Here is a 13695-nt window from a genome sequence, read left to right as displayed (position 1 = left end):
GGTTAGTCCTGTCCACATTAGGGTTGGGGTTTGGGTTAGTCTTGTCCACGTTGTTCCAAAGAAGTCCGGCATTACAGTTGTACAAAATGAAAATGATGAATGCATCTCCACTTGCGTCCTGGTGAAATGGAGAATTTGCATTGACTATTGCAAACTCATTGCCGTAACATGTAAAGATCACTTCCCTCTTTCATTCATTGACCAGATGCTAAAACATTTAGCTGGTCATGCTTACTACTATTTTCTTGACGGCTATTCCAGCTACTTCTAAATTGTCATCGATCCAACTGATCAAGAGAAGACAACTTTCACATGTCCCTTTGGCACCATTGCATACAAACAAATGCCTTTTGGTCTTTGCAATGCCCCTGGTACTCTTCAACTCTGCATGCTTTACATTTTCAGTGATATAGTGGAACGTTATATGGAAGTCTTCATGGAAAACTTTTCCATTTATGGAAACTCCTTTGACGACTACCTATCCAACCTTTCTAAAGTGTTAACGCGTTGTGAAGAGAAAAATATGGTACTTAATTGGGATAAGTGTCATTTCATGGTTACCAAAGGAATTATTCTAGGTCATGTTGTTTCAAAAGACGGGATAAAGGTTGATAAAGCTAAAATTGTTAAAATTGCTTCTACCTATCCCCAAACAAATTCCACAATATCCATGCCTTTTTAGGCCGTTGGGTTTTTGGTGATTCATTCAGAATTTTCTAAAGTGCTCGACCTTTTAACCAATCTCCCCGCTTAAAGATGCGCTCGACTTCAATTTCAATTGCAAAGAAGCTTTTGAAACTTTAAAACTGCTATGATCATCGCCATATCATTCAACCCCCGATTGGTCTCAACCATTCGAATCGATGTGTGTGACGCTAGTGACTTTGCTATCAAGGCCATTACTAATAACGATGTGATGACAAATCCATTGTCATTTACTACGCTAGTAAAATTCTTAATGACGCTTAACGTAATTACACGACAACTGAGAAAGAGCTCTTAGCTGTTGTTTATGCTTTGGATAAGTTTCGCCCTTACCTGGTCGAATCTTCCACCATCGTATATAATGACCATGCCGCACTTCGGTACCTACTCACGAAAAAGGATGTGAAACAGAGATTGTTCTGTTGGATCCTTCTCTTGCAAGAATTCACCTTGGAAATCAAAGACAAGAAAGGAACCGAAAATGTGGTGGACGACCATATATCAAGGCTGGTTGGTGACATTGATAGTGATTCTAACTCCATCTGTGATTCCTTCCCAAACGAACATTTGTACTCCATTTTCTCCTCTCCATGGTATGCATATATCGTTAACTACCTAGTTACTGAGGAAGTTCCTTCCTCGGGTCACCGATCGATCGAAAAGTTCTTGTCCATCATGAAAATATTATTTCTGGGATGGATGACCCCTACCTCTTTAAGTATTGTTCCTACCAACTCATTTGTCACTGCATTCCCGAATGGGAACACACCAATGTGTTATCTTTTTGCCATGAACAATCTTCCAGTGGTCATTTTCGTGGGAAGAAAATGGCGGCCAAGGTTTTACAATGTGGTTTTTACTGGCCTACCCTTTTTCGCGATGCCCACGAACATTGCAAAGGTTGCATTCATTGTCAGCACCTAGGTCGCATTACCCAACGCAATATGATGCCCCTAAATCATATTTTAATTGTGAAGACTTTTTATATATGGGGCATTAATTTTATGGGACGCTTCCCTATTTCTCAAGGTTTTCTCTACATTCTAGTCGTTGTGGACTATGTGTCCAAATGGATTGTGGCACTCGCATGTCGCTCAAATGACCATAACACTGTCGTGAAATTTGTAAAAGAAAATATTTTCTCTCGTTTTGGTATCCCCAAAGCTATCATCAGTGATGGGGTACACATTTTTGTAATAAATTTTTTAGGTTTTTAATGCAGAAATATGGAGTTACTCACAAAGTTGCTACTCCATATCGCCCATAGACGAGTGGCCAAGTAGAAGTCTCCAATAGAGAGATAAAGTCCATTATGGAGAAAACTGTTAATCCCTCAAGGAAAGATTGGTCTCTCCGCTTATCGGATTCCTTGTGGGCATACAAAATGGCATTTAAGACACCTATAGGGATGTCCCCTTACCGTATCGGTTTTTGAAAACCTTTTTCATCTGCCGGTTGAACTTAAGCATCGTGCCCTATAGGCCATCAAAAGCCTCAATTACAATATCAAGGGGGAAGGCGAGAAGCAAAAACTGCAATTAAATGAGCTTGAGGAGATTCGGGGTGATGCATATGATCTCTCAAAATCCTACAAAGTTAATATGAAAAGAGTGCATGACAAGCACATTTTGCATAAAGATTTCAAAATTGGCCAAAAAGTTTTACTTTATAACTCCAGATTACACATTTTTCTTGGTAAATTGAAAGCACGATGGTCTGGTCCTTTCATTGTGTCAGCTGTGACCCATTATAAGGCAATCTTTTTGCTTAATCCACAAGATAACAACAAATTTCAAGTAAATGGACAACACCTCAAACATTACCATGAGTTACACTCCCCAACTATTGAACAAACTCTTCTTTAGGATCTAGTCTACATAAACTAGATGTTTCGTTTGGCGTACTCAATCTTGTTTTTTTTTCTATAGAGGGTACGCCATTTTGGTAGCCGGGCCATCTTTTATTTTAGGATCTCAAAATTACCTTGAAGTGTGTGGTTGCAAGAGCCGGAGCCGTAGTCCACAAAAACTCAACTTTAGAACTGAGTATAAATGTCTTCTAAAACGCGAGCAAATGTTCCTACTGGTAAACGATGGGTACCAAAATTTTCTCCTCCTTCCTTCTCTTCCCTTTTCTACTCTCTGCCTCATGAACTTCAGCTAATCATTTTGTGTAAGTATCACTTATCACGAATAGGTAATGGTCGTAGTACTTTTGCTTGTAAACGACGTGCGCAAAGGATGGGGTGGTGTATGCATTGTCAAACACCTTTCTATCCAGGTCTTCACTTCCTATCTAATACTATCCGGTATAAGGTATACATTTATCTGACACCAGTTGAGCAGGATAAACTTCGTTGCCGTGTCGTTTCTCCCACAGGTTGGGATTCGTCTTGAGGATCTAACATTAAAAGACTCGCAAACGTCTTGAAGATCTGATGTTAAAAGACTCGATTCATCTTGAGGATCTAACATTAAAAGACTCACCTTTTAGATATGTATATATTGTTATCTTTTAAAATTCCCCTTGCATTAAGCTATGCACAAAGAGATTCGTGTTCAACTTCGGATGTTGCCTACTTGGGGCACGTACAAGTAATGGATTACACCAAACCAACCCCTAGAATTGGTTACTTTGAGTTCCCTTTGGGGCGGTTTGAGGATAACCGTATGTAATAAGGGCAATACTATTAAACCGTAGCGTGCACGGTCCAGGATGGTACCGTCCTGCCCCTAAACCCATAATACATAAAGGTTAAGCCACAGTCTAGCTGGATTGGGTTCGCTCTAGAGCCAACATGACAGTTGCCTGAGAGTTTAGATAGAGAGTCTTCTAGACATCCAGTGTTGATCACATTACTCTCCCTTGTATAGAAATAAAACCATATATATATATATATATATATAGATATATATATATATATAACATTGTTCATAAATAAAACATCCCTCCTTCTTTTCGAAAATTCTTGTGGCCTTTGAGAATGACTCATATAATTGGATGGCATTTTTTGTGTCGATCATTTCAGTAGCTCATTTATCCAATTCGGAGTATGAACGAGTCATCTGTGCGCGCTTACTTTTTTAGGCTTAATTTGGGCTTTAGGTTGATTTGGGGTTGGAAAAAAATTGGGCCGACCAAATCTCGTGATTCTCAGCCCATTAATAGCCCGAGACATCTCTCCCACGCGTCATCATTCCATCTTTCTTCTCCCACAAAAACCGGATCTCGTCCCCTCCCATTTCACTCTCGCACGAGACAGTCCCAAGTTAAATCCAAGTCTCGCGCGCGACTACCACAGCTCAGAAACAAATTATGTTCCGCCAACAACTTCCAATTCTTCCCCTCATCTCAAATAAATACCCATCCTCCTCCTGTGATCACAAATGGCTGAAAACAGGCGAATTTCAGTGGAAAGAAATTTTGGATCCCTTTTTGAAAGTGGGATGTTTGCTCCATTTTTTGACACAGAAATACACTCTAGAGGATGGGAATATCTATTGTATGCTAATGGTGGGATGTATTCAATGGATTTGGTGTTGAAATTCTATAACAATGGCAGCTTTAATAGCAACAATTTTTAGGTCACCATCGACGACGTGCCATGCCAAGTTACACCAGCCTTGATCTCTGAGATCACGGGAATACCTCTGGTCGACCACATGCTAACTCAGCAGCAGTTCGTGTATCCACAGACTTACAACCTCATGCTCAACACGCTAATCGAGGGCGAATATAATATGGATGGGAAATGCGCGTATCAACATTCTGTGCGGCGGAACTAGCTTGTCGTGACTCAATAGCTGGGTCAGAATGTCATTGGCAGGTAACCTCTAAGCCATCTGACATTAACAAGACATTTCTGCACCTACTCTGGGTTCTCCAGGAGCGAAAGGGTAACTTCTGCATAGTGACATTTCTATTCGACATCACTACGCATTCCACACTCTGGTTAGCCCCTCTTGCCATTTTTGTCACGCAAGTTATGATTAATTTGGGTTTCCTGTCTGCCACCCCATTAGTCCCTATGCTGCCATATGATAATATGCATGTTTTCAAGAAGTGCATACAACACCAATGGTAGCTGAACACGATAACGTGGGTTCACCTCCCCCATACCCTCCACCTTTCTTTGATGAGGCTGCTATGAGCAAGATGAGTTATTCTATGGATGCCTTACGCACTATGAATAGTGGCATGTGAGACAAGTATACTCGCCATGTTTCGATGGAACATACCATGGGCGAATTCAGGGGGGATATGACCACTATATGCAAATATTTAGTATTGTACGATTTTATTATTATTATTATTATTTTATATATATATATATATATATATATATATATATAGTAATTCTCTAAAAAGTAGCTACTTAAGTTAACGTAAAATAAATAAGTACTTAAAACTTCACCTACAAAATGAATTCAAATCTAATTTTTTCTAATTATGAAACACTCATCATAATGATTATCTTACCAAAATTTCAGCTAATTTGAAAACCTCTAACTAGGGGTAGGCAATGGGCCGGGTTGGGCTAGCCCGGCCCTAAACATTTAAAGCCCTTCAAATATTAAGGCTGAGTCGAGCCGGGTCACAAGTCTAAATCTTAAGCCCTAACCCTACCCTAAGCCCTTTTTAAAGGCTTTAGGGTCGGGCCTATATATTTTCTTCTTTTTACAAATGTCATTTTTCAGACAAAAGTTGTTTTTTGGTTTCTGTGTTACAAATTTCTGCTCTATATTTCGCTTTAATGGTGTGGAAGGAAACCTTTAGTTCTAGACTTGGCTTGGATGTGAATAAAACTATAATTTATAAGAAGTAAGTGGGAAAAGAAATTGAGAATAATAAGTTCTAGACTTTGATTTGATGATCAAATAAGGAATAAAGTCTTATTTTTTATTAGGTTAGTGCTCATTGTTCTTCATGGCTGCTAGGTTGACAAATTTTTGTTATATAAGACAAGTTAGTGGAAGTACTCTTGGGTGTAAGTGATAAATTACAAAGAACAATGTTATTTTAATTGAAAATATTTAACAAAGAGTTGGATAATTATGGTATGTGTATTTATAATGAAAGTGTGAAACTATAACTAGGGCTTGGTTAGGGCTGGGCCTATGTTTCAGAATCTTAGCCCTAGCCCTAGCCTTAGCCCTGCCTTAGAAGGCATTAGGGCCGGGCCAGCCCTGCCCTAGAAGGCATTAGGACTGGGCCAACCCTGCCGTAAACTCTGTGAGGGCTTTAGTTGTGAGGGCTTTATAGGGCTTAGGGTCGGGTCGGTCAGGACCGGGTTAGGGTCGTTAGGGTCAAATTCTCACCCCTACCTCTAACATAGATAAAAATTGTTGGCATCTTTAAAAAGAAATCTAACTATCACTACAACAGAAAGGCTCAATTGCAACGCCATCCGTGTCGCTATTACAGTCTGAAAAAGCAACGCCCTGGCAAGCTGGGCAACGCTTAATGTGGGGCCACAAAGGGGAAAAAAAATTGGGTCACAAAACTAAATTGAGACGCTAACAACAATTACGCCGCAAAAAAGCTTGAAGGTTATTGCAACGCCTTGTGCCGTTGCTATTACTTTATTAGCGTTGCTAAAGTATTTTCCTAAACTAAAATAATTTTTAAAATATTTAAACTATTTGCAGCGATTGGCGTTGCAAAAGGTTCTTTTTAGCTACACCTGCTAGCGTTGCAAAAAGGTTACTTTTAGTTGCACCTTCTGGCGTCACAAAAGAAGCAAAACATTAGTTGCAGCGTCTTTGTCGCAAAAGGTTTAAACAATTAGCCGCACTAAATGTGTTGGTAATTGTTATTCTTTTACAACGAGCTTGGCATTGCAAATGGGATTATTTTGAATCATTTCAATTTATATAAACCTGCCCAATATAATTTATGATTAAACTAAAACAATCAGATGTATTCATTCATAATAAATTATTGCAAAATATATTTCATTAATTAAGATCATCCAAAAACATTATCTGCGCATCCGTACAATTAGTCTCTGCCAATACTGAAATACATAATCTTCAAAGCCATCAACTAAATAAGATTAGTTCTTCAAAAAATAAGATTTTGGTCAAATTCCAATAATCTGCCGATTCAAACATCCACCCAAGTTTTTCCTTATTAATATCGCCAACCAATCACCTCTGGTACAAACAACAAATTGGAAAAGAAAAGAGACATTAGTATACTTATCCAAATTAAAAGAAGATTAAAGCAAAAATGCAAAAATGCACGTAAGCAATGCATGTGAAATATTTTTACGTGGTCAAACTATTGTCCCATCAAGAACATAGAGATGCGTCACGCAAAGGAAGTCGGATTATTCCTAGAACAAACCAACTCAATAGGGAAGGGAAGGCTAAAAACAAAAGGTAAAGATCCTCTAGATTGATATTTAGTTCCAAGTCCCAGGATCTCTTGTTTCATCGTCACATTTCATGACTATTACTTGGTGGAAACAACATGCATTTAAAAGAATACAAACTCCAAGACTATAATAAGAAAATAAAATAACGACAGTGATCACCATGCCAAACAAAAAGAATAGGTAGGAAAAATGTAACTCCTCCAAATCCAACTCATATCTCGAGGACATTGAGACGTATCTCGAGGACTTACTCATATCCAAATCCAAGTAATATCCCGCTAATAAACTTGTGCATTGATTACTAACTAAGAAACTAGCTATTAAAGTTCCTATGGTTCCAAACAATAATTCTATAATGGTACAAAATACCCAAGCTTCATACTTCATACAATTTCAAGTCCTAGGCTGCTATAGGCCATCTGTTGGATTGCTGCAGGCTGCCCTAGGCCAATTCTAGGCTCTGACAGGTCACTGCAGTCTTTATTTTCAGCCACTCCAGGCCATATATATTTCTAGCCACTGTGGGCCATTCATTTTTGACTTCTTTGACATGCCGTTCACTAAGTATTCATATTACTTCCTTCAAAAACCAAAAATCAGCACCACACAATCCACACAATTATCCTCTATTTCTACATACACGTCAATCAAGCATATACAAGTACTCACAAACCACCACAACCCTTATCTCATATAAAGATTCCTGATTCACTTCAACTTAATGTCATAAAGGAACATGTCAGAAATTCTCTAATTGGGAAGTTCAAATATCCTAACTGATTTGATTGAAACTAAGCAAAAGAGTAAAAGAGTAAAAAGAACCAAGTATATATTGAGTTTACAATGACACAAAGAAGAACTAATTAAAGTCAAGAGAGTTTTTACCTACTCACCAATTGATGATAGATATTTCAAGAATGTTGCTGGAAATTTCTGCCCAATCAATACTGTAAAAACCTCATCAATAATTAACTATGACCAGGTCCTACATACTTCTGCAACTACCAAAATAGTGACAGACTGTTCTCAATGGATTTTAGGTAATGAATGTTTTGGAACACTTCTCCCCAATATTTTGCCTTCATTACCTAAACATTGGAAGAGTGATGTATAAGAATTAGAAACCAAGTTAGGCTAAACACATGAAGAAGAAAAATAAGTATTAATAAAAGGAATGACAAAGCTTTTTTTAGAACCTGATTTACTTCCAAGGCAAGAGTTTCTATATGGGGAGAGCTTTTTAACAAATTCTGAATAGAACTGCTGCAACAACTGAAACCTAAATGGACGCAACACAAGCTTGATTGACAACTTACAAGTACTCTTTTATGAATGCTCAATGTACGAAACAAAAAACTAATAGATAAGGCCTATCATATTTTAACTGAACGAGATATTTGTACAAAGTGTATCTTAGAAAGCCAATAATACCTCAGTAAGCTCTACAATCACCGGTAAATGTTGAAAGCCTATAAAAAAGATGATCAATGATAATGTAGCTAAACCCAAAATAAAGCCTCCTCAAAGATATTCACCGGCCTCATATCTCGCTAAAAAGAACAAAAAGAAACGATAGAAACTTGAAAAAAAAAAAAAATCTTTGTTCACCAAAAACATTATTTCCACACAAAAACTTATATGTTGTGAGTCTTAGTAAGTCTCCGCAAGACATTTTTCTAGACACGTTGGTGGCTCACAAAGACACCAAGCGATCAACTAACATTTAACCATTCAAATAATAAATACAACATGCATGAAATAAGTAGGCTATAAACTGGTTGTGTAAGTTCCTACCTTCACACTCTTCCTTATAGTCACGCGTTCCCAAAGAATTATAACCAAAGTCAACTCCTATAGACACGTAAGCTCATTATCATAATTCATAGAAAATTAATGACCTAATAAATTCTTCTAACTTGAGTCTATATAACTCGATAAGAACTTGTGTTTTATCACTAAAACACCAGGGGGCAAAACAACACCATTTGGGAGTAATTTTCACTCCTATGGCAGTAGCAAGAGCTACATTTTGATTGAAGGATTACTATTTTTATAGTAAGAATGAGGTCAGGTGTCTCTCCGCATACCAAAAAATAGAAAAAAAAAACATGAGGAAAGACCCATGAAGGAAAAGGAAAAAATAGTACCAATTAAGAACTATACAGCAACGATAAAAGAACTATTACAAGTGTTTGATTGTTGCTTACCTCGCGAGACAACAAGAAGTTTGTTATGTTGCAAGTGATGTTATCAGACAAAAGTCATCGAACATCGATCTATAATCGCTCGTGGATATTCCCCGAAAAATATTTCAATTCAACCTTCAATTTAACAAAGTGCGTATACATCAAGTGAATATATCAATCTCCTTCTAAATTAAGCACAAGTTTGTAAATGTCGAGCATTGTGAGTGATGATGAATAATACATAACAGTTCAAACATAAATTGACTAAAGTAAATAACTTCAAATTTTCCATGATTTACTAAAGGGGAAACAAAAAGAACATCAAAACAACACCATTTGGGAAAGAAGGAAAACCATCTACAATCAAACGATTACAAATGAGAAGAATACAAACCTGAAAAATTAAAGCTTCAAACTTTATTCCTCTAGTAATTAATTTCATCTTTTAACCTGATAAATTAATTAAGATCCAAAGATAATTAAGCCAACCTGAAAAAATTTGAAGCTCAACCCAAAAGTCGAAGCTTTGAAGGAAACCCAAAACCAAAATTACAAGCTTTTCAAGCTTTTCAAGCGAAAAATAGAAAAGAAAAAAAAAACACTTACTCACCGCAAAAAGAGAGAGAGAAATCAGGCGTGGTCAATTTTGTTGCTTTAGTGGTTGGAGAAAAGAAAGTGTTTAGGGTTTCCAAATTTTTAGTTTTTGGTTCGAGCGGCAAAAAATGAAAATACCCCGCCCATAAGATGCCCAAGAGAAGCACCCATTCTCGTCACAGTAAGGATATACCAAATACCTTGTTTTAGATTGGTACAACCTTAGTTACCAAAAAAAAAAAATTGGTACAACCTTGTAACAACGACGGAGGCGTGGTAACTGATAAGCCGTAACATTACCAACGAAAGTGGTGTCCCAATTGATAAAGTCCCAATAAAAAAATTGCATTTATTTTTTTCTAAAAAGTTAATTACACTAGTTGTCATGGCCAATGCGCTGCAATTGATAAATCCAAACTGATAACACGGTTAACTTTTAGCAGCCCCATGAGGCGTTGCAATGGATGACTTGTAGCAACAATTTATTAGCGCTGCAAAAAACCCCTTTTGTTGTAGTGCATCCAGAAATGTTAAGTTTTTGTAATCGTTTTTTGCCAATGTTAGAGGTTTCCAAATGAGCTGAAATTTTGTAGAAATGATCTTAATATTGAGTATATCATATCCACAAAAAAATATGTTTGAATTCATTTTGTAGGTGAAGTTTTACTTACGTACTTATTTTAAAGTTAACTTAAGTAGCTACTTTTTAGAGAATGACTATATATATATATATATATATATATATATATAATATTAATTTTAAAAAACCATCCATAATTCAATTACACATCAATAAAAATTGAATAACGAAACATATCTTTATTGAATGAATCAATATGACAGCTAATATTCTCCTTTTATTCGTTTATTTTAGATAGTTGAGATGATGAGATCTTAAAAAAATAAGGAAACTTATCTTCAAAAAGGTAATACTGGTCACGGGTTGATGACCTAACTCATTAGACCTGAGAACAAATTGGGTATATTAACGGGTTACTCGAGTTAGCATCTGTGACCTTAACCCAACCCATTTATTTGACAGGTTCGGCGGGTCAACCTTTAAATGACCCAAAAGCCTTTTTTCCCAACCCAAACCCGCTAATTTCGTATCGGATTCGTGTCGGGTTAGCGGGTCGTGTACAAAACTGCCACCCGTTGGGCCAGTGGACTAAATTAATAATTTCGCGAAATTTATAAGATAATAGATTTCAAAACAACCCCCCGTGGAGTTTAGTAGAGCCCATTTATTACATAAATTAATAAAAAAAAATACAAATGAAGTGAAATATTATGTCATCTTAAAATATAATATGAGTTCAGTGTTGCTTGTCTTGTCGTGAAATTTAAGTCAAGGCTGGATCTCAAACATAGCTATTTCCTAAACCATTAAAACATAAGAGAACAAGTTCTTAAAGTATAATGAAATATATATGAAGATAATATAAAATGATCTTTAACATCATAGAAAATATTTCTATAATAAACTTTGAAAATTCATAAATATTTAGATAAATTAATAACTATTAATTAATATAATTATTAATTTACCGATTAATTAAAACCCCACTTAATTAATAGATTTTGCTTGGTCTCAAGGGTATTAAATTATCAAATTCTCGAGGTACTAATGTATTTCCTAAGATATAGGATTTTGTTTTTCCTGAAAAGTTTTCGGTTCAATCATTTAGTTGTCCCATACACTACCAGGAAAGAGAAGAAAAAGACCAAAAAATACATCAAACTTTGCATTTGGTTTCAAAACAGACAACATACTTTTTTTTTATTCAAATAAACATTGTACTTTCAAAACATTTCAATTTAGTCATACCGTCAAATTAATATAATTGGATGGCGTGCTGACGTGGGTTGTTAAAAATTTCCCCAAATCTAATTTGCCCATCTGGCATTAAATTCAACATTGAGGTGGCATCCACATAATATTTCAACTCACTAATTTCTGAAATGTCAACTAAAAATCCGATATTGTAGTGAAATCGAAATTTAAGATGTTTGAAATTGAGATTCAAAATAAAAGGCGAGATAAAAATAAAACCCGGCACTTAACCAGAGAAACTAACCTTCCTTCTTTTTAAAGAACGTCAGTCCTAAACCTTAAATTGGTTGGTGGTGAGTAGCCGACAAATTTGGGAATTTCAAAGTGGATTGCGTTGGTTTAATTTGAGAGTAAGCTTTTTCTCTCCTTTTTCGTTTATGATGCATGAATTGTTTGAATAAAAAATGGTTTTGGTTGATTTGTTTGATTTCTAGGTTTGTTTGATTTATAAAGCAGATTCTTGTTTGTTTGTCTATTTGAATTGCTTATAAAGCTTGAATTGTTTATAAAGCATATATATTTTTTTTTATGAAAGCACTATCTCTGTTTAGGGGTTTATATTAAAATATTAACTGGATGCATGTGAAACAATGTTTAAAGTCTCCAAAAACATTGTTTATAGTCTCTCTAAAGTATATTTTGAAACTAATGACAGATGGGCAAATTAGATTTGGGGAAATGTTTAACGACCCACGTCAGCACGCCATCCAATTAATTTGACGGTTTGACTAAATTGAAATGTTTTGAAAGTACAACGTTTATTTGAATAAAATAAATAATATGTTGTCTGTTTTAAAACCAACTGCAAAGTTTGATGTATTTTTTGGTCTTTTTCTCAACAGGAAATTGTAGGTGAGCATCCATGTAACACAATTGCAGAGTTGTAGCCATATCCCATGCGCCTTGGTGCGCATGTTGTCCAGATCTAAATGTTTTTTTTTATGTGGCTTATTACTTTCTGAAATCTTTCTATGAGACCCCCTTTTATAAGTAATATTTGTTAGGATTAAAAAAATGAGAAAAAAGAAACATATGTAAGAGAATTTCACAAACGGGGTACAACCAGAGATACAGTGAGAGACCACCACCTAAAGCTCGTTTAAAAGACCTCTAAAACTAATACTCCCCCACCCAAAATACAAGCTCCCAACTGACTACCCAATCTATGTGAAATCGCTGATCATAAAATAGTTAATCTACATGATAGTCTTCATTCTCCCTTTCCATAATAGGCTGAGTAGTGTCCAAATCAATCTGCACAATATGCCCAATCCCACACTCCTTGTTGTTATTACCATGAATTTCACCAAACAGTTTTTCCAAACCTGACCTTCCCATGCCTGATGATATCTCCAATGCTCCTGCTAGTGGCACAACCATACACTTTACTTGATCCAATCGCGAGAGTCGTTAGTATTTTGACAAATTCTACTTGCAATATCACTAACATTACTGATGTGAATAGAATAATGCGGAAACAACGTTATCCACAACAAACAGATCAACCCTACACAAGGATTAATCTTTCTGACTAGACAAGACTTCAACACTCTCCAAGTACTATCCCAACGCTTCTCATTAACAATTTAACAAGCATATAAAGTAAAGATAATAATGTAAAAGAGAACCAACCACAAGACAAGGATATATCGTGGTTCGGCAATTTGCCTACGTCCACACTGGCGAGATCCAAGCTTTACTAGATGTCTAGAGTAACAGATTACAAGAGCTCTCAATTCACTCACAAAGAATGAACACTCAACTCACTAAGAATTTCTCTCTTACAATCTCTCTTTTTCTTTCTTTTTGGTTAAGTTAAGTTTTTAGAGAAAAAACTTATATTTATACTATCTCCAAAAAGCTTCCGAAAACAGTCGAAGTCTGCTGAAATATGGTGGGGCGCGGGCGCGCCTTTGTCCAGGCAAAAGTGAGGGCGGGGAGCGCTCAACCGCATGGAGGTTCGCCGAGGCAAGAGCGCGGGGTGCGCCCTTGGCCAG

Source organism: Coptis chinensis, chromosome 9, assembly GCF_015680905.1.
Source record: "Coptis chinensis isolate HL-2020 chromosome 9, ASM1568090v1, whole genome shotgun sequence".
Lineage (NCBI taxonomy): Eukaryota > Viridiplantae > Streptophyta > Magnoliopsida > Ranunculales > Ranunculaceae > Coptis > Coptis chinensis.
Note: the sequence above shows the minus strand (reverse complement) of the source record.